Consider the following 21837-nt stretch of genomic DNA (forward strand, 5'->3'; position numbering starts at 1 on the left):
GGTGGTGGTGGCAGTGGTGGTAGTGGTGGTGGTGGTGGCTGATGGGGGGAGGGGGTAGGAGACTTGACGTTATATACTGTGATGTGTTATCTATCATTTAATATACGTGGATTTGTTACTGGTTGTTGTTGGAGAAGAGTTGGTGATGTTAATATTGCAGCAAACTGTATTTTTACAACGATAAAGAAAGAGATACGTAAAATATATAACATCTGCAAGAGTGAGGATAGTTTTGTTTACTCTCTCTCTCTCTCTCTCTCTCTCTCTCTCTCTCTCTCTCTCTCTCTCTCTCTCTCTCTCTCTCTCTCTCTCTCTCTCTCTCGTGTCGGTGTGAACAGTCCCCTTCCGGAATGATGCCCGTCGTGATTTATGGTGATGGGAAGGATGGAGCTGAAACAAGACCCACAATTTATGGCAAGAGTGACTGATGGGCGAAGATTGGATGCTTGCTCAGGTGTGCGAGCGCTTCCTGTTCGGGGATGGATAGATAAAGGTTATAGATACCTGTCTCTTACGTCTTGTCTTGTCGGGTTAAGATGTGATGAATTGTATATTAACGCTGAATATTTAAGTTTATCTGTCGTGTATTGTGATTGTCGCTCCGTTTTCTCTACTTTTTTATGTGTTACTTTGTTTTCTTGTGTCTATAGTTGTCTGTTTTCTTTGTAACTGCCCATTTTCTTTGTAACTTCCCATTTTTTTTGTCTGATCGTCCATATTGTTTGTAATTGTGTATTTTCTTTTCTACAACTTCATTTTCTTTGCTAAATTTCAGTATTCTATATACAACCGCCAATTTTTTTTTTTTCTTACAGCAATCCATTTTCTTCGTTAGGATTCAAGTTTTCTTTTCTATAAGTTTAGTAAACACGTGTTATTAGGAGCACGTATTTATTAGGAGCATAATTTACAGACCTGCTTTCGTTTTCTTTTTCAGTAAGCTTTACCTCTTACACTCACTGTTATTGATGTAAAAGACATATGAACCATAGTATATATGTGTGTGTGTGAAATAAGAAACAATACTAATAGCTAATAATAAAACTGGCCTTTATTGGTGTAAAGAAAGTACAGAAATCTTAAAAAAAAAAATAAGAATTGAAAGAAAAAAAAATGGATGAGGCCTTTGAAACTTTCGTCACTACTTCACCTACAGAAATAAGGAATTGATTACCTGAACGAGGGTACAACTTTTTTTTCCTTCTCTTTCTCATCTGCCGCGTAATTAAATCAAGACATTAAAACTTGTAGTAGCGAGGGACGCTGATAAATGTTCGCAGGTGGAAAGAACTATGAGAGTTGGAGAGGGAAAGGGAGTGGGAAAAATGGCGGTAGTAGGTGATATGGACAGAGAGAGAGAGAGAGAGAGAGAGAGAGAGAGAGAGAGAGAGAGAGAGAGAGAGAGAGAGAGAGAGAGAGAATGCAATAAGAGAAAGGTGGACATTAATAGAAAAAGAAAAAAAAACTGAGCCAACAATAGAAATATGAGATGAGTGGAGATGGGCAAGAGAGAGAGAGAGAGAGAGAGAGAGAGAGAGAGAGAGAGAGAGAGAGAGAGAGAGAGAGAAAGAAAGTGGTAATGTTTTTGCTTGTCGACAAAACCGATTGTGTGTGTGTGTGTGTGTTCTCTCTCTCTCTCTCTCTCTCTCTCTCTCTCTCTCTCTCTCTCTCTCTCTCTCTCTCTCTCTCTCTCTCTCACACACACACACACACACACACACACACACACACACACACACACACACACACACACACACACACACACACACACACACACACACACACACACACACACACACACACAAGATTGTCAGTCATCACCACAACCATTTCCTCCTCCTCCTCCTCCTCCTCCTCCTCCTCCTTACATTCCTTCTCCTCTTCGTTTTCCTGCTTCTTCTCTTCCTCTTCCTCCTTCATACATTAAGAGAGACGTAAACAGGATCATAATTTCACGTCCTCTATTTAAATTGTTTTCTTTTTCTTTTTTGAGAAACTTGATTGTCTTGTTTCTCTCGCCTTAATGTTTGTTATTTGAGAATCATCAGTTTTTTTTATCTGTTATTTATTATTAAACCTCTTGGGTATGTTCTTTTTTTTATTCGTTAATTTTATAACTTTTTTTTTTTTTTAGTTAAGTTTCAATTTCTTTCTTTTTTCATTTATTACATTCTTTTCATATGTACAATACAAAGAACACACACACACACACACACACACACACACACACACACACACACACACACACACACACACACACACACAAACAAACAAACAAACAAACAAACAAAACAAACAATTTTATCTCCTTACTTAATTAAACTAAACCCAGTGAACCAGAAGATAAAGGTAAAAAAAAAAATCTTAAAAAAAAAAGTGATGGGAGTCAATTGGACGTAAAATTAGATGCATAAAAAGTACACTGTGTTCATGTAATTACTGATCATATACTTATTATGTTCCGTTGGTTGCATGGACTTTACTGAATATGCTGATAAAGGTTATTGGGGCATTCTTTTGATATTTAGTATTTAAGTTGATATAAGAAGTAAATGTCTCAAGTAAAGAATTTAGTGCAGTTCATTATTTGGGGCTTTTTTTGTGTGTATGTTTGTATATTTGTCTTTCTTCGTGGTTGTGTATTTGTCTGTCTGCATTACCTTTCTGCTTGGTTGGTTGGCTGGCTGGTTGTTTGTCTTTCTGTCTGTCTGCCTTTGTGTGTGTGTGTGTGTGTGTGTGTGTGTGTGTGTGTGTGTGTGTGTGTGTGTGTGTGTGTGGTTCTCTCTCTCTCTCTCTCTCTCTCTCTCTCTCTCTCTCTCTCTCTCTCTCTCTCTCTCTCTCTCTCTCTCTCTCTCTCTCTCTCTCCTCCCCTCCCCTTCCTTCCCCTCCCATACCTTCCTTCCTCTCCCATCTACCCCTATCTATGTTTACCCCCAATGTCTGTCGGCATCACTGTACAACTCCACCCGCCCCTATTTGTTTGTGCGTCTCCCGTAAGTCATTTATTTCGCTTCGACCGCCCGAGACATGAGGTGAGGCGGGGGTCGCGGATCTGGGGCAGAAGACTGGTTATTGTGAGTGGCGTGACGGCGACACAGAAAGGCGACTCGTCTGTAATCCGCGTCTGGCAGGGAGGACCGGGTGGAGCTGGTGGGTGGGTAGGTGGAGGTACGAGAATGGAGGTATGGGAAGAAGAGTCTCAGGGAGGGAGGGTGGAAGGGAGTGGGGTGTGGGTGGGAAGAGACTGACTGAGGGAGGGTGAAGGGGAGTGGGGGGCGTGGGTTGTAGAGGGAGGGTGGAAGGAGAGGGGTATGGGGTAGAAGGAGCTGTATGAGGAAGAGGAGGAGGAAAAGGAGAAAGGATAGTTTGTGTGTCCAGGTCTGTTCTGGTTTGTTGTTTGTTCATTCTTGTTTATTTTATTGTTTTGTGATTTTGTTTTGTAGTTATTTGTTTACCCATACATTATCTTTTCTTCTGTATATTCTGTACGCTTAATTATTTGTCAGTTCTCCTCTCTCATATTCATCTTCATTTTTCTTTTCTTTTTTTTCGTTTCATGTATCATCTGTTTCATTTATTTTCTATTATTGCTTGTGTTACATGCATCCTCTCATTCATTCTTTCTTAGTTAATCTTACGTTTATCTCATTCATTCTGCCTCATATTTTCATCCTATAATTTTTACTTTCCCTGCTAACATGCTATCTCTCCGGTCATTTATATATTATTACATCTTTCCATTTATATGAGCTAATCCTCCTTTTATACCCAGCTTTTAATTATTACCCTTCCCGGTTATGTATTTTTCCATTATATCACCGCTCCTTCATATCCTCAGATCTTTATTCTTCTGCTAACATCGCTTCTTTTCCTCCTCAGGTATGTTGGTGCAGCGAGTCGCCAGCCAGGAAGTGTTAAGGTAGGTAACGGCAGACAGCCAGGAGCGGAGCCGGTCTGTGGCGGCGGCGGCGGCGGCGGCGATGGCGGCGGCGGCGATGGCGGCGGCGGCAGCGGCGAGGGAAGTGGCTCGGGTGTGGCTCGCCGCCCTCCCAAACCAGCCATGCTCGCCCCACTGCTCCTGGAGGCTGTGAACTGGTATCGTCTGGCGCGGTGTTATCATTATGGCTATCAGAACTGCGTGATCTCTCGTTAAGCTCCCTATCTTGTTATCTGTTGACTTGCCTTATCTTTGCACTCCTTACGATCTCCCTCTTCCTCCTTTCATTCTCCCTCTTCCTTCTTGCATTCTCCCTCCTCCTCCTTCTCCCTCCTCCTCTACCGTCTCGCTCTCATTGGTCTTAGTCTGGGTGGAGTTAGCCAGACAACGTCGCCTGGAGTTATGGTGACTTTGCTCCGCTAAAATAGACACATGGTAATCCAGTTTGACTTATTGTTCAATAGTGTTCTGGTATCTGTGTATGTGTATTGTACATCGTTGTTTTAATTCCTCGTGTTGACAGTGACTGATTAGACTGAGTTTTAATGTGAGTAAGTCAAATGAGTCAGTCTATTAATTTATTGTACGTATAAATCTTAAAAGAAAAAACAAAAGAAAATCCGGAGCGTTATCGTATTAACATTCAAGGATACAAATGATACATACACATACAATATACATATACAGGAATGTCGCTTTTCTTTCCTCTTGTAACCCACCACCACCACCACCACCAGCATGCAGCGCCTCGCATCTTGCTTGGGTCTTGGTTGCAGTAGGAATAGTGGTGGTAGCGGTTGTGGTAGAGCCAAAACCGACAGACAGACAGACAAACAGACGGACAGGCAGCCAGCCATAGCCTCAGAATGCATGCAACCGTTTATAAAGAGACAGGAGGGCGGGGAAGGGACGAAAGATTTATGCATTACCCATAAATTTAATGAAGAAAAAGATGCTCCCCCCGTAAATTCCATGCCAAGAAAAAAAGAAAAAGATAATTCAACTGAAGTTTCTGGGGGATAAAGAAAAACTTGAATTAATGCCGCATAATTCAGGATAAGACTGCAAAAAGTAACTCCAGGAAGACATATAATCATTGAGATTGAATTTAAATTAACTAGTTTGATTTCGTCTTTTCTCGACCACAGAGCAATGAAAGACACTGTAAAACGCCCTTGGAGCCCCTATTAACTTTCAATAAACCCCGTTAAAAAGAATCGATGTGAGATAGTAAACCGCTTGAAAACCCAGACTTAAATAATGATGAAATACAAACACATACAAAAAGCAAGACATTAACAATAGAAATAACAATACCACAAATAATAACAATAGCAGCAACATTTTAGCAGTCAGTGCAGGTTTCATGGGGGCGAGTACCACTAAACCGCTAAACACTGACAAATAGTGAGGACGAGGCGCGAACCGAGGGATCCCGAGGGAGGCATTAATTTTCCTTCCTCTCCTGCTCTTTCTCCTCCCAGCCCAGCCTCTCCTCACCTTGACCCAGACAGGTGTAGGGCAGGTGTGGCCGTCAGGGTGATGTATGAGAAAGAGAGAGAGAGAGAGAGAGAGAGAGAGAGAGAGAGAGAGAGAGAGAGAGAGAGAGAGAGAGAGAGAGAGAGGTTCAAAGAAAAATATATACAAAGATAACGACAGACAGACAGATAGATAGATAACAGACAGTCAGACAGATAAATAGATAGATACACTTATAAAGACGAAAAGATAGACAGGTAGACAGACAGAAATGCAAGTGACAGACAGATAGATATATTAGATTACGATATATTATTATTGGATTTTTTTTTTTTTTTCCCAACGCGGAGTTTTATCTTATTAATGAAAAAAGTGTGTATCTTTTATCTTATTAGTGTTGTTTTTCCATTTGAAAGCATAACACAACCGAACTTGGAAGCCAAAGAGGGGAGGAGCCGTAGAGGGAGAAGTCAGGCTTGCTCTCTCTCTCTCTCTCTCTCTCTCTCTCTCTCTCTCTCTCTCTCTCTCTCTCTCTCTCTCTCTCTCTCTCTCTCTCTCTCTCTCTCTCGTTCTTCACTTTCCTTATCTTTCCTTACTTCTCTTTCTTTTCCAGTTTCTCTTGTTTATTCTCATCTTTTCTTCTAGTTTTCATTCCCATTGTCCCTTCTTTCCTCTCCTCTTCCCCGTAATACTTTCCTTAAATTCTAATTTTTTCCCATTTTTACACATCCTTACCTCTCCTTCCTTCCATCACCACTACACTTTTTCCTTCTCTTTCCTTTCCCCTTTCCTCTTAACTTTTCCTCCTTGTTTTCCTTCGTCACTATCCATCCCTTCACTCCCATACGCCTCACCTCCTTTGTCTTCTGCACTTCTACACCCAATAAAGTTTAGAGTGAGTGGGTGTCAGTGCTTGTTGTTTGTTAATTTCGGGTCGTCGGCAAAGGCTGGCCAGTGCTCGCCTTCATGTTGGCAGCGAGTCAGGCAAGTCACAGAGACCCTGGGCAGAGCGGTTCAGAGGGAAAACAATGAGTAACTGGTCCTTATTTGTTTGTCCCTCCGAGGTTGTGAAATACTGGGGTTAAACTTTCTACTAAGAAGTGAGGGAGCTGGACAACAAAGGCGAAGGTAAACGTGGGGATTTTACTGCAGGATAGTTGAATGTTTACTTGGATGTTTAGACCAGTTTATTTTTCATGTAAGGTTGGTTGTGGCATTGGGGGATAAAAGTTATATACAGAAGGTGTAGTGAAGGTAGTAAAGTAGAGTAGTAAAGTAAACTAGGTAGTAGAATAAAGTAGAGTCAAAAAAAGGTTAACCAACATTTGAGACGTGTCTTGAAACTTAGTTCGTTAAAGAGTTCAATTTATAATAGAGTTATAGTTGAGTTGTATAAGGACATAAGAAAATAAGGGAAGCTGCACGAAACTGTTAGGCCTACACGTGGCAGTCTCTATATGCAACATGTCTGCCTTTTTTCAACCTGTCATATTTGTAAAAGTCTCGTGTTACATGTTTGAGGTGGTGATGAAAATATATGGTTACAATGTATAGCACTAGTGTATGTTTACCCGGATGTACAGTAATGAATGATGAATGCTTCTGTATCACTTTTCCAATTCATTAATCTCAGCGTCAATTGGAAGTAATTTTGAACACTCACGCGTTATCGTTTAATCCTCTCATCAATCCATCTCCGTTTTAAAGCAGCCATCGATCACAGTCTTATCTATCAGCTGATCATCGTTTCAATCACCCGTCTATTGCAGGTCATCGCAGAAGTATTTCCCTGCAGTGACCCTCACATCCTCCTCCCATCCTTGGAGTGTGCCCTGGCTGTCCTTTCATCACCACACACGCTGCGCCGCACTTAACAGCCCTCCACCCTGAGTTCCGATCTTATCACTTCGCTGAAATAAATGTAATTGCCTATTGACGCTTTACAATTTTTTTTCTCTCGTGTTATGTATATATATATTTTTTTTAAAGGACATCCACGTGCGAGGATTGACGAGTGTGTTAACCGTGTATTTTTTATGTATGTTATATTTATTTCAATATGTCCATGTATTCCGTTTGCATTTTAGCATTGCAGCACATAGCCGTGGATAATCCTTGCTGTCTGATCTGGAATGCCGGTAAAACCCTGTGAAATATACCTGAAAATTCAAATACAGATACAAATCCTATTTTTTTCAATGTATATCTGAGGCAAAAATGAGGGAGGGGGAGAAAAAAGAGAGGTTTAAAAAATGCAGGCAATCCAGTGCTCTCATCTATTCATTTTGCGGCATATTTTCAACCATTTTAATAATCTCTGATCCGAAGCGATACCTGAACCCTTTTTTATTAATAGAGAGACAGAAGAATAACAAATGAGTGCAGCGGCGAGTCCTAGAAATGGAGGGAGAGATTATACTTAAAAAAAGACCGAGAATAAAAAAAAAAGTGATAAATGTTTGAAAAATACTTCGTTCTGTTGAAACCTAAAGGGGCGCGAGGGGAGGCAAGGCAACAACTCATCACTAGGGTAGATGACGAGTAGGGAGGGAGGGAGCGGGAAGCTGCAATAGGAGGCGCTGAGGGAGGGAGAGGATGGTGATGGTGGTAGTGGTGTTGGTAGGACACGACTTCACAGCTCCGTGATCAAAGGTGACGCTTCCTGACCGCTGGTGTTGCTGGTGGTGGTGCTGGTGGTGCTGCTGTTGGTGCTGGTGGTGGTGCTGTTGCTGGTGCTTCCCTCCCTTGCCACACATATACTCCATCCTGTCCTCGTTTCCCTAACCTCCCCAGCCTCTCTTCTGCTGCCTTTCCTTCCCCTAATTTACTGCACCCCTTTCACTGCCTCGCTTACACACACACACACACACACACACACACACACACACACACACACACACACACACACACACACACACACACACACACACACACACACACACACACACACACACACACACACGGTAAATAGAGTGTAGGTAAAGTATTAGGTAACCGAGGAATAGCAAGCAAGCAAACATAGAAGCCAAAAAAGCAGGTGTACATGTGTGATATAGAAGTACATACCTGGGAAATGAAGGTGTGGCATGCATTCCAGGTTTCCAGGAACACACACGCACAGACTCTCTCTCTCTCTCTCTCTCTCTCTCTCTCTCTCTCTCTCTCTCTCTCTCTCTCTCTCTCTCTCTCTCTCTCTCTCTCTCTCTCGTGCGTCACCCTCCACTGCTTGCATTACATTTCCTCTCCCCTTTTAGCGCCTTAATTATTTCTTGTAACTGTGACGTTCGTAAAACAGAGAAGGGGACGAGATGTCATGTCGGGATGTCAAGAGAGAGAGAGAGAGAGAGAGAGAGAGAGAGAGAGAGAGAGAGAGAGAGAGAGAGAGAGAGAGAGAGAGGGCGCACATGGAAGGGGAATTTTCTTTGGTGTCAGAAGTTTATCAGGAACGAGATCTGATGGTGTCAAATTAAGTATGCGGCGGTACGTATTGAGAGAGAGAGAGAGAGAGAGAGAGAGAGAGAGAGAGAGAGAGAGAGAGAGAGAGAGAGAGTTGAATTTCAGTAGTAGGAAGTTTGCAAATCCCTGACCGGCCCTTTTGCATACTAGGAAGGAAAGAAAATAAATAAATAAATAAAAAAAACAACAGCAATCTCTCTCTCTCTCTCTCTCTCTCTCTCTCTCTCTCTCTCTCTCTCTCTCTCTCTCTCTCTCTCTCTCTCTCTCTCTCTCTCTAGAAATATTGTAGATAAATGCCATGCGAACGATTGATGTGTGTTTACATATACAGAGAGAGAGAGAGAGAGAGAGAGAGAGAGAGAGAGAGAGAGAGAGAGAGAGAGAGAGAGAGAGAGAGTTAATAAACGTAACGAACAGAAAAAGAATTGTAATATCTTAAAGCTGAAACCATGAAACTTAACTTGCGTGCGGGATATAAAATAGAGGAGAGGAGAAGATTAGAGAGCAACAGGGAGGAAGGAATAAAGAAGGGAGGAGGGAGGGAAAGATGATGGAAAACATAATTAGAATAAGAGGAGAAGGAGAAGAAAGAAGAAAAGTAGGTGGTGGTGGTATACTGAAGTAGTAAAAGGAGAGGCGAAGGAAGATAATGAAGAAGAGGAGGAGGAGGAGGAGGAGGAGGAGGAAGACAAGGAGGTGGTGAATTAAAAGAGAAATGTCGAAACATGTCAACGAAAGGACGGAAATTAAAGGGGAAGAACTAAGAGGAGGAGGAGGAGGAGGAAGGGAGGGAAGGAGGACAGAAAGAAGTAATAATTGTGATGAAAGGTCGGAAAGATAAGGCAACAGGAGGTGCTTTGAAGGAAAAGTGGAAGAGAGGAAGGAGAGGAAATAAATGAAGAAATGTAAGAAAAAGAGAAAATAAACGCAAAGACGAGAAAAGGAAAGAAAATACAGTAAGAAAACAAAGTAAAGGAAACCATCCCACGCACCCTATTAATTTTCCTTCCCTTTCCCATCCCGTTTCCTTCTTTTTTCCCCTTCCTTTTCCTTCCTTCCTTCCGTTTTGCTTCTCTTTACCTTCTTCTCAGCTTCGCCTCTATAACCTCTTTGCATTCCCTCTCTTCTCCCTCTCCGCTTCCACGCTTCTCCTCTCTTCGTTCTCCGTCTCATACCTCTCTTATCTTTCCTCACTCGTCACTCCTTCATCCCCTTCCTTCTGTCCTCCTCTGCATTCACTTCTCTCCTCCTCATCTTCTTCCCATGCCTCGCTCTCATCTGTGTCTCACCTGTATCAAAATCTTCCCTCCAATTTTCACACACTTTTTGCACCTGTCGGCACCTCTCCTGCACCTGTCACTGCCTCTCCCACGCATTTCCATACCTGCCAACAGCCCTCCTCCTCCTCCTCCTCCTCCTCCTCCTCCTCCTCCTCCTCCTCCTCCTCCTCCTCCTTTTTTTGCTCTAATTAACTTACTTTGATCTTCTCGACCTCATCTCATCTTCATACACATTTTGAGTAATTCGCCACCCGTTACTCATCTCCTTTTGGCTTTTTCGTGTCATCTTAATCTCTCTCTCTCTCTCTCTCTCTCTCTCTCTCTCTCTCTCTCTCTCTCTCTCTCTCTCTCTCTCTCTCTCTCTCTCTCAAGATGCATATTTTATCCTTTTTGTTTATTTCTTTCCTCAAAATTATCCTTCTTATCGTCTCAGTTTCCTAATGTTTACTCCATGCTTTCCTCGTCACTGCGCTACTTGAGTCTCGTGTTCTCCAACCTTTCGGCGTCCTGTCTCATCTAGTCTCAACAAGCTGTAGTAGAAGCTTCTGACGCTTTCAAGGATGTTGTCATGACTGCAGCGGTAGTTGTGCAAGCATTCTACGCGATCAATAGGAAAAACACTTATTTATCATCTCTGTGGCCTTTGAAAATAGTTGTCATAGTTGTCATGATGGAGAAAAGTGCTTAATATCGGCATAAATCCCTGTTTGTCCGTACCTCCGTTATTTTTTTAAGGAATTTCCGAGGCGCCGGACAGTCTCAGCCCCACCAAGCCCAAACGAGTGGTAGCACTTGGAAGGGATCAAGGCTTCTATTCAGAAACGCTTTGCTCTCTCACGACCACTATTCTCAAAGGCCACAGAGATGCTTAGCCAGCTTCTCAAGAGTGTTTCTCCCGTTGATAATGTAGAAACCTTGTTAATCTGTCACTGGAACGGTAAAAACGCCCTTGAAAACAAGTGAAACGTGAACTAGAGCCTTTTGAAAGTAGTGGAGGAGTTGGAGTCCTTAGAAAACGGAACTGCGTTTTAGTGTTGGTTGCTTCCGTGCATGAAGAGACGCCACTCCGATGTTCCGACGCTGGAATTTACGAGTTAATTGCAAGACTTGATTACACAGGGCTGAGTGAGTGAGAGAGTGAGTGAGGATAAGAGAAAGGGAAGCGGCACGAATATGTGTGAGGAGTGTGAGAAGTGTGACCAGTATGTGTGTCTGTCTGTCTGTCTGTTAGTCTGTTTGGACTGTGACGTTTCTTTGCTTTCTCTCTTCCTCTTATCTTGTTCTTTTCACTTTGTCTCACTTCCCTTTTTGTCTCAGCCACCAATCCCATGCGTTATCCTCCTCCTCCTCTTCCTCCTCCTCCTCCTCCTCCTCCTCCTCCTCCTCCTCCTCCTCCTCCTCCTCCTCCTCCTCCTCTAACTCTCTCCTTAATTCATAGAGACTAGTTATTTTTTAATGTAATTCCATGATAGAGACTGGATTTGTATTTCATTATTTTTCATCATAGTTTATCCCTTGGTCGTCAGATTGCAATGCCACTGAATTGCAAAGGATATGTACATGTTTTTTTATTTATTTTTTTATTTATTTTTTTATCCTCGTGGCGGGAATGAATCGCGTATTGATTAATTGAATGGCTTGACTTTTTACCGCGAGCGAGCGACCGAGTGTGTGTGTTAATGATTTATGTGTGTACTGAGAGAGAGAGAGAGAGAGAGAGAGAGAGAGAGAGAGAGAGAGAGAGAGAGAGAGAGAGAGAGAGAGAGAGATTACGGTGTTTTCCTCGCCTCGCCCTGTCTCTTTACCCTCCTCATCTTCTTTGTTTTCGTTCTCTTCTTCCTCCCTTCCTTATCCTTCCTCATTTTCTTTCATCCTTCTCCTCCTCCTCTATTCCTTGCCTCATTGCTTCCCTGTTTCCTTCCTTCCCTCCTTTTTTTTCCCTGTCTTGCCTCTTTCCTTCTCTCCTATCCATTTTTCTATCCTCTTCTCTTCCTCAACTGTTACTTCCCTCCTCCTCCTCCTCCTCCTCCTCCTCCTCCTCCTCCTCCTCCTCCTCCTCCTCCTCCTCCTCCTCCTCCTCCTCCTCCTCCTCCTCCTCCTCCTCCTCCTTCCCCTTCCCTCTGTAACTACAAGGGCGAAGGGAGTGTTGCGGCGCGTCTAACTTAGGAAAATTTCTACGAATCTCTTTTTTTTCATTCCTTTTACGGTGAAGGATACACACACACACACACACACACACACACACACACACACACACACACACACACACACACACACACACACACACACACACACATGCATGGATTTTTCCCTTACTCCTGTGTAATCTGCGTTTATTTACGTATTTCATCCTTTGTTTCTTTGTGCGAGCGTGAAAGTTTCTTACGTTTTCGCTCTTATTCGTTCATTTTTCCTTGAGTTCTTTTTTTTAGTCTTTTTTTTTTTATTCTTGTAACGCTTCTTGTCTCTCTTTTTTGTGTCATGCATATTTATGTAAACACTTTTTCCCCTGGTCTTCTTGTGTAAAGATGAAAATTATTTATATTTTCTTGCTTCTTCTCTTTTGCTTTCATCTTAATTTATTTTTACATTCTTTCTATTTCTTTCTTTGTGTATCATCCGTATTTACTTGCATACATTATCCTGTGTCGCCTTATATGTGCGTAAAGATTAGTGTAGTTTTTCCTCTTATTTTTCTTTCTTATTTTCATTATTGCTTTTCTTTGTCTTTCCTATTATTATAACACCTTTATTTATTTATTTATTTATTTATTTTCGGTTAACCTAGATAAGCAAAGACGCACCTTTACACACACACACACACACACACACACACACACACACACACACACACACACACACACACATATAAAAAGATCTGAAGCATTTACGAGTATATTAAAAGGAGGAGAACGAACGATCAGTAAACCTATATACAATTAGTGGCGGCGTTCGAGCCAAGATTCTCGCGGGATACGAATCTGCGGCACATGACTCAGCGCATAACTGGAGTGTCAGTATCTCGACGTCTAGTTATTATCGTCTCCAAGGCCAACATTGTCATTATACCGTTGGCAGCAGCAGGGAAGCAAGAGGAGGAGGAGGAGGAGGAATATGAAGATAGGTGAATATGTAGGAATGCCTGATTCTAGATAACCTATTGATCTATAACGAGAGAACATAAGGACATTAGAAAATAAGGGAATTTGCAAAAAAGTCGAAGATTTAGAAGAAAAGTGGAATATAACCTAAGAACATAGTGGAAGCTGCAAGAGGTGGAAGATATAGAAGGGCATTAGAATATAAGAACATAAACAAATTAGGGATGCTACGAGAAACCATTAGGCCTACACGTGGCAGGCCCTGTGCAAAACATACCTATTTCCACCCATCACCCGCATCTTTATTCTGAAATGCGCACTAATAATAATAAGAATAAACTAAGTAAAAGTTAAAATAGAGTGAGAAGGAGGACGAGGATGAGAAGGATGAAGAGGAAGAGACACCAGGTTGGCCCGTGTCTCGTCAGGTGCCCGGCGTGTCACTTCCCTGTCTTGTCCTCGCTGCCCTCCCTCCTTGTCTTGGCGCGTGCCGTGTCCTCTCGTGACTCTTGGCGACGCGGCACAGCGGCTCCTGAGACATGCTGGGGAGAAGATTATGCTCTTCGTGTTTAATGTCCGCTTAATGGGAAGGGAATGATGCGAGTGTGTGTGTGTGTGTGTGTGTGTGTGTGTGTGTGTGTGTGTGTGTGTGTGTTTCATCATCATCATCATCATTATCATCATCATCATCATCTTTACCATTATTATTTTCTTGTGATTTTGCTATTTCCATAATTGCTGTAATTTTATTTAGTCTTCCATCTCCTCGTCTTCTTTTTATTTATCACCACACACACACACACACACACACACACACACACACACACACACACACACACACACACACACACACACACACACACACACACACACACACACACACACACACACACACACACACACACACACACACACGCAAATGCTTTCTTAATTATTATGAAACGTTAAAGAAATTTATCGTTTTCAGTAATATAGATACACTAGACTCTCTCTCTCTCTCTCTCTCTCTCTCTCTCTCTCTCTCTCTCTCTCTCTCTCTCTCTCTCTCTCTCTCTCTCTCTCTCTCTCTCTCTCTCTCTCTCTCTGGAATAACTGGCAGCCTCGTGTCGACACAGGTAAAGATGTGGTGAAGCTGCCCCTTTCCCTTCTCGCCCTGTAACTCGCTTCCCTTAGCAGATTCCCTAATGAGTCGCAAGGAAGTTTGGAATACTGCCTTGTCTCTGTGTTCTTACGGTAACCTCATTTTGGAATCAGATTTTGCTTTCTCTCTCTCTCTCTCTCTCTCTCTCTCTCTCTCTCTCTCTCTCTCTCTCTCTCTCTCTCTCTCTCTCTCTCTCTCTCAAGGTGTTAAAGGAAGTTTTCAAAGTAATTTTTTTCTTTCTCCGTCTGTTTGAAATTTCAGGTTAGAGAAACAAGTTAAATTTGTACTGTTTGAAGGCAGAGAGAGAGAGAGAGAGAGAGAGAGAGAGAGAGAGAGAGAGAGAGAGAGAGAGAGAGAGAGAGAGAGAGGCAACCTTGGGGAATAATTTGGTCTTATTTTCCCTGACGTATGCCAAAAAGAAAGGAAAAAGATGAAGACATGGGTTGATATAGGATCTTCCTCCTCCTTCTCCTCTCCTCCTCCTCTAGACTGACGCCCTTTCTTCATTAACAGGGCGCCTCTTCCCTTCATACCGTCACCCTCATCCCTTATATTGTTTGTTGTGTAATGGTGCTGGTTGGCTGCGTTATGTTCTTGTTTATTTGTCTGTTTTCTACTGTTATTTGTATTTTTTAAAGCTTATTTTTTTTTTTTTTTTACTTATCTTTATTTATTGATTTCTTTTTTTGGTGGAAAAGGTTTGTTGTTGTTGTTGTTGCTGTTGTTGTTGTTGTTGTTGTTGCTGTTGTTGCTGTTGTTGTTGCTGCTCGTCTTCACGTTCATTGCTTTCGTCTTTACATTGTCAAGCGAGACTCGTGTTGTAATTTTCTTTTAAGCCTGATAATCGTTTCCTCTCCCCTTATCGCTCTCTCTCTCTCTCTCTCTCTCTCTCTCTCTCTCTCTCTCTCTCTCTCTCTCTCTCTCTCTCTCTCTCTCTCTCTCTCTCTCTCTCTCTCTTCCTCTTTGCTATTCCATCACCACCACTGATGCTGCGTCAAGCTAACTTCACTTACCTAAATTACCTTCCAAGACACTTACCAATATTTTCACCGCCTTGACACGCCGCTGCCACCACTTGCAGTCCCCGTAGCAGACGATGTCGATCTCAGAGGGCGTCTAATAATGGTCTCGAGGCAGTGGGAGGCGCTGTAGGGATTTTAGCATGAGATTTTGAGATTTTGATGGTGCCTTATGGAAAAGTGTAAGTAGGTGTTTTTTGTTATGTTGTGTATATGTGTGTGTGTGTGTGTGTGTGTGTGTGTGTGTGTGTGTGTGTGTGTGTGTGTGTGTGTGTGTGTGAGAGAGAGAGAGAGAGAGAGAGAGAGAGAGAGAGAGAGAGAGAGAGAGAGAGAGAGAGAGTAAAAAAAATACCTTGCATCATCATAAGCTAATATCTTATCCGGTATGTGAGAGAGAGAGAGAGAGAGAGAGAGAGAGAGAGAGAGAGAGAGAGAGAGAGAGAGAGAGAGAGAGAGAGAGAGAGATGTCATAGGGATGTAGTGGAATTCGGAGAAACATGCATAGAGAGTGGGAGACGGAATGATGATGGCCTGGCGGTGGGGTGTGGGCGGCGGGGAAGGGGCCGTGTTGATGGGATGTCGCGCAGGGACTGAGAATGGTAATAGATGGGTGTGGATTCGCGGAGCCTTACTGGGGCGGCTGTGGTGAAAGGGGGACAGGAGGAGAATCAAGAGGAGATAAGTAACGCATCACAGTTATATACAGAAAGCATAAAAGTTGCCTTATCCTTTGCTCCTACTGCCTCGAGACCATTATTAAACGCCCTTAGAGATTGACACCATCTGCTACGGGAACTGCAAGTGGTGGCAGCGGCGTGTCAAGGCAGTGAAAATATTGGTAAGTGTCTTGGAAGGCAGTAACCGAACACAATGATATATGAAGACAACAAAAAGGCCTTTTAATCTACACAGTTCATTTCCTTACCATTTAAAACTCACGCCATCGTCATCCATGAATTTATTCCACTTTCGCTTCTGAGGATCTTGGCTTAGTTACTCACCACGTTCTTGCTAAGTTTGTTCCACTCACTTACAACCGTATTTTGTGACCCAGTTTTTGTTAGTAGTCTTAAACCTCAGTCTGGTTTTCCTGTAGTCATTCCTGCTCATTCTAACTTGTTCTTTCATTAACAGAAGCCCTGATAAGTGGAAGTAGGAATTCGTGGTACTGTTCAATTATGGAAAACTTAAAGGAAGCGATGACGTAATGTGGGCGCAACTCATCTTACAGTTTATATGGAAGGAGAGCCAATCGACACAAGCCTTTAAAGAAATATATAATGCGTTAGACTGCATGTAAGACTTGTAGCTGGTGTAGAAGCTATTTGAGTTACTGGGAAGTCATAAAGAGTGAGAGCTCGTGGAAATGAGGAAAGAAAAGGAAAATGGTAAGGTGTAAGAGTGATAGAAGGAAAACTAAGGTGTTGGTGGAAAGATGATACCAAGAGCTTTGAAGGGGAAACTGAGACATGTGATGAAGATGCAGTGAGGAAATGTTCAAAGGCCTGTTGGAAAGAGAGAGAGAGAGAGAGAGAGAGAGAGAGAGAGAGAGAGAGAGAGAGAGAGAGAGAGAGAGAGAGAGAGAGAGAGAGAGAGAGAGTAAGCGTACAGACTAGAGTGCCTATAGGGAAGAGAAGACAAGACCTCCCACACGCTGAAGTGGAACCTGAATGCCGCTACACCTTTGCTACACAGCCTGCTCACGTGGCATCAGCTTTACTTACTGAGACTGGCCTGTGTTCTTAGACGCTCCGCTCTCTCACCACGACCATATTCCAAGGCCACAGCAATAATTAGCCGTGTTCTCAAGACAGTTTCTCAGGTTCTAGTGTAGAAATTTTTTTATTCCGTCACTAGAACCGTAAAAACACCCCGGAAACCCGTGTCACTTCAACTAAAGCCTTCTGAATGTTGAGGAGAATACGGGCTTGTGTAAGGAGTTTGAAGGCGTGGGTTGTATAAAAGGCTCTCGTAATGTGCTCAACAACGCTGCCTCCGCTATGAGTAACTTGATCAGGTTAGGTAAAGTAAGGGCAGGTAAGGTGAGGTTAGCTTAGGTTATGTAATGTTGAAGCGGTTTGGTAATTATATACCTGTGCTGGGTGACGTTAGGTTAGGCAAGTTCATGAATATTTAAAAGGCCTCTTTGTACCTACCTATACGTAATATTGTACCGCTTTATTTTTTCCTCTCTTTTTTTTTCTTTTTCTCTTTTTTTTATTACTGTTTCATCTTGTATACGCGTTATGTAAGAGAGAGAGCGAGAGAGAGAGAGAGAGAGAGAGAGAGAGAGAGAGAGAGAGAGAGAGAGAGAGAGAGAGAGAGAGAGAGAGAGAGAGAGAGAGAGAGAGAGGGGTGGAGGGTCGATGTAGGGTGAATAACACAGTAAATAAGAGATAAGAGAACGCTGATAAAACACATAGAAGAAAGGAAGGTACAGAATGATATTGAGAATCACAAGGAGAAAGGAAATGAAGGAGAGGAGAATCATGAACAAAGAAGAAAATTAGACAAGAGAAGACAAATGGAGGAAGAGTGGAGATAAGATAGTCAAGTTTCTCTCTCTCTCTCTCTCTCTCTCTCTCTCTCTCTCTCTCTCTCTCTCTCTCTCTCTCTCTCTCTCTCTCTCTCTCTCTCTCTCTCTCTCTCTCTCTCTCTCTCATTTGGTGTTGATAAGTGGAAGAAAAGATGAAGACAGACCTTTGGGAAATCACCCCCTGGCCCCCCTTCTCTCTCTCTCTCTCTCTCTCTCTCTCTCTCTCTCTCTCTCTCTCTCTCTCTCTCTCTCTCTGGCAAGTTAATTAAGACGGAGTTCAATTAGGAAAAGTATCAGCGGTGCTTTTTTTTTCTGCTGTTGTAATATTGTGAGTTTAGAGTCAAGTTGCTGGTTCTCATATACAGTGGTGGTGAATTGAATAGACTTGGTTTGAGGTTGGTAGTGCCGAGTCGATTGGGAGGTTTAGAATGCTTAGATAGGTTTATTGATGGGATATGACGGATAGGAATACGGAGGTAGGCATGTTTTATAAAGGGACTGACTGCCACGTGTAGGCCTGATGATATTTCTTGCAGCTGTCTTTCTTATATTTGTTTGTTAGGCTTCCCGTATTTTCAAATTAATTTCTAAGTGTTTAGTTTTTTTTCTGTTTTATTTTGTAGCGTTAATTTTTGTTGATTTTTCCTTGATTGTGCAAGAGTGACTTGTTATGCTTGTTCTCACCTTATAGTTCAGAGAGAGAGAGAGAGAGAGAGAGAGAGAGAGAGAGAGAGAGAGAGAGAGAGAGAGAGAGAGAGAGAAACAGAGACATGTGCATCACAGACGAAGGAACAAGATGTCAGGTGTGCGAGAGACAAGGAAACAACCCGCCTACAAAAAGAAAAATAACTGGTAAAAACAAGTGGAGCATCAGGCAGGTAGCGTGTCTGCGCGGCGACAGCTGGGGAACGACGGGGCTGGTTTCTCCTTAATATTTACCATTGAGGTGTCGCCGCACGGAGGAGGAAGGTGAGGAGGCTGCCAAGTGCTCCTCCTCCTCCTCCTCCTCCTCCTCCTCCTCCTCCTCCTCCTCCTCCTCCTCCTCCTCCTGCTCTGTTTCTGGTAATGTTAAAGGTGCGCCAAAGTGTTCATGTCACGTGTCATGTTTTTAGTTTTCTTTCTTTTTATTTCTTTATTTTTTTTTATTGTGGTTTTGATTAAATGTGTAGGTGTAAATTTACTGTTCTTTTTAAGGTTGCTTTTGTCCATTGTTATGTGCACTAAATTGGTAATGGAATATAAGTGAAAATAATTGTTTGTTTTTTTGTAGGGTTTGGCTTATTTGATGTGATACCTCAATGAATTCTATGTAAATTAGTAGGTTTGGGTACTTCAGATGTGGCTTTTATATATTTACTTTTATTTCATTTTTTTTTCATACTGTGAGTCGTCATGAAATGCGTTTGCCTGTTAAAACCACAACTAAACCCCACATTAACTATCATCCTTTTTTTAGTGCGGTGTGATGTGGGCACGAGGATGGGCGGATGTTGCTGGGTGGTGGTGATATGATAGGGGAGGAGGAGGAGGAAGAGGAGGAAGTCTGATGTGAAATGAAAGTACTGGTAGTGGCTGTGGTGTTTCCATTTAACCCTCACTGTTAGCACGCCTTACCAACCAACTGAACCTGTGAGTCGATGGCATGATGGCATAGGGTTGCAGTGTACATAGAGGCGAAGGCTATAGAGTCACCTGAAGGCACCTGTATTGTGGCGGGAAAACCCTTCACGTATGGCTGGTGACCGAACATTTGTTGCTGCTGCTGATGGTGATGGTGATGTTGATGATTTATGTCTGTCTATGAGTGGTACTGTATCTGTGGCTACTCGTGTTCCTGTTTTTACTGTAAGGTTCGTCTTCTGGTCTTGCTGACACGGAAGTCATTACCGTACCTGTTGCTGCTACAGTACTAATTACAGGGACTGCCACGTGTAGGCCTGATGTTTTCTTCTTTGTTCTTCCTTTGTTTTCTTATGTTCTTTGGCTGTTTATGCTGTTGTATTATCAGTGCTGTTATTGCCATTGCTACTCGTCCTTTGCTTAATGTTCTCCTTCTCTGTTGCTGCTCAACTGCTGCTTATGTTTATTTTTTATGCTGTTATATTACCAGTGCTGTTATCGACATTGCTACCTGTTCTTTACTTTTTCCTTAATGTTCACTTCGCCAGCCTCGTGACAGCTGCTTTCTTTCTATTTTCTGCAAGGCGACACATGAGCTAGGGAAAGTGTGATCCTCCTGTCGTTTCCCGGGGTAATAGACGTAAACACGCGCCGCTCGGAGCTTCATGGTCAGAGGGAAGACGGTGCTTGAGGGCAAAGCTGCATGAGGGAGAAGTCGGCGGCCGTCCTTTGTGGGCTTAACGAGGCGAGAATATGATGAGTCCCGCAGGAATAGGGATGGAAAGTCGTATTAAGTTGTGTTCAGGAGGAAAGTCAGTCTGTGTTTCTCTGCCTTTTGACATTCCAGGTGAAATATCGTAATAAAGATGTGAAGTTTATTGAGAAATGTGGCCGTGGTTAGAAAAAAAATAAAGGAAAGGAAAGGGAAAAAAATGTCTCGTCTATTGCGTAGTGTTGTAATGAGCAGTGTTTGATAGTGAGGTGATGGTGACAGTATTGTTGATGGGGGATGGTGACAAGTATAAGTGGTGGGTAATGGAAGTAGTGGCTATAGCTTACTATACCCAAAAAAAAAAAAAAAAAAAAAAAAAACGAGTGAAAAACAAGAAAACTAACAATAACCCCCAATTATATACAACTTTATGGTGAGCGCTTCAGGATGTGGTGTACTGTAGATTGTGAAAGTGTGGTGATGATGATGGTAGTAGTGGTGGTGGTAGCGGCAATAGACTAGATAGAGCTGGTGGACATTGAAAGCGTGTTCCCTCATCATTACCATCGCGAGGGAGAGTGACGGTACGTACCTAGAGCGGGTGAATAAGGGGAAGAAAAATTTCCAAGTCATTAAACAGAGTGCTGGATGGTGTGGCGTGGGAAGGTAAGGCAAGGGGAGAGAGGAGAGTACAGAAGAGAAGAGGAGCGTAAGGGAGACCACTAGTGAAGGATGTGAGGGTAGAAAGTGAGTGTTATTGAGCGTCCTTCACGTATAGAGGGTGTTTAAGGGACGGAAGAAAAGGATAATAAAGATCGTTGTTCTGAACCGCTAATGATGTACTCGAGGCAATGGTTGGCTGAGAGGGAACAGAGGGAAGACTAAAGGAGGAAGGAGAATTTGAAAGTCTTTTTTTTCTTTTTTTTTTTGTGTGGGGAATGAACTAAGTAAAGATTGTTGCTTCGAGGCGCTACTGACGCACTGGAAGGCAATGGCGGGTTATGGAGAGTAAAGCAAGACAATGTTGTTTCCAAGAAAGTGAATTTCTATGCCTTTGGGAAATGTGTTCTTAACCACAGACAGGGAAGGGTTGCAGAGAAAGGACGAAGGTACTGTTCCACAACCACTGTTAGATGAAGAAAGTTCCTTTGAATGCCCTTGGGAACGTGTTCTTGGCTACGATTAATATACTGGAAGACAATGCCAGGTTACGGAGAGAAAAGTAAAGAAAGAGTGTTGTTCTCGATCACTGTTATCCCAGGAAAGTTAATCTGAATGCCTCCAGGGAATGTGTTCTCAGCTACGATCAGTATACTCGAAGATACTTGTGGGTTATAGAGAGGAAAGTGAAGGAAAAAAGTGCTGCTTCTCAACCACTTTTAGATGAAGAAAGCTAATTTGAGTGCCTTTTGGGGAACATGTTTTTAGCTACGATTAACACACTGGAAGATGATGACAAGTTATTAAGAAGAAAGTTAAGAAAGAAGATCCGTGTTCCTTAAGAGAATTAATATGAATGCCATTGGGAAACATATTCTTAACCACTATTAACATGC

Source organism: Scylla paramamosain, chromosome 4, assembly GCF_035594125.1.
Source record: "Scylla paramamosain isolate STU-SP2022 chromosome 4, ASM3559412v1, whole genome shotgun sequence".
Taxonomy (NCBI): domain Eukaryota; kingdom Metazoa; phylum Arthropoda; class Malacostraca; order Decapoda; family Portunidae; genus Scylla; species Scylla paramamosain.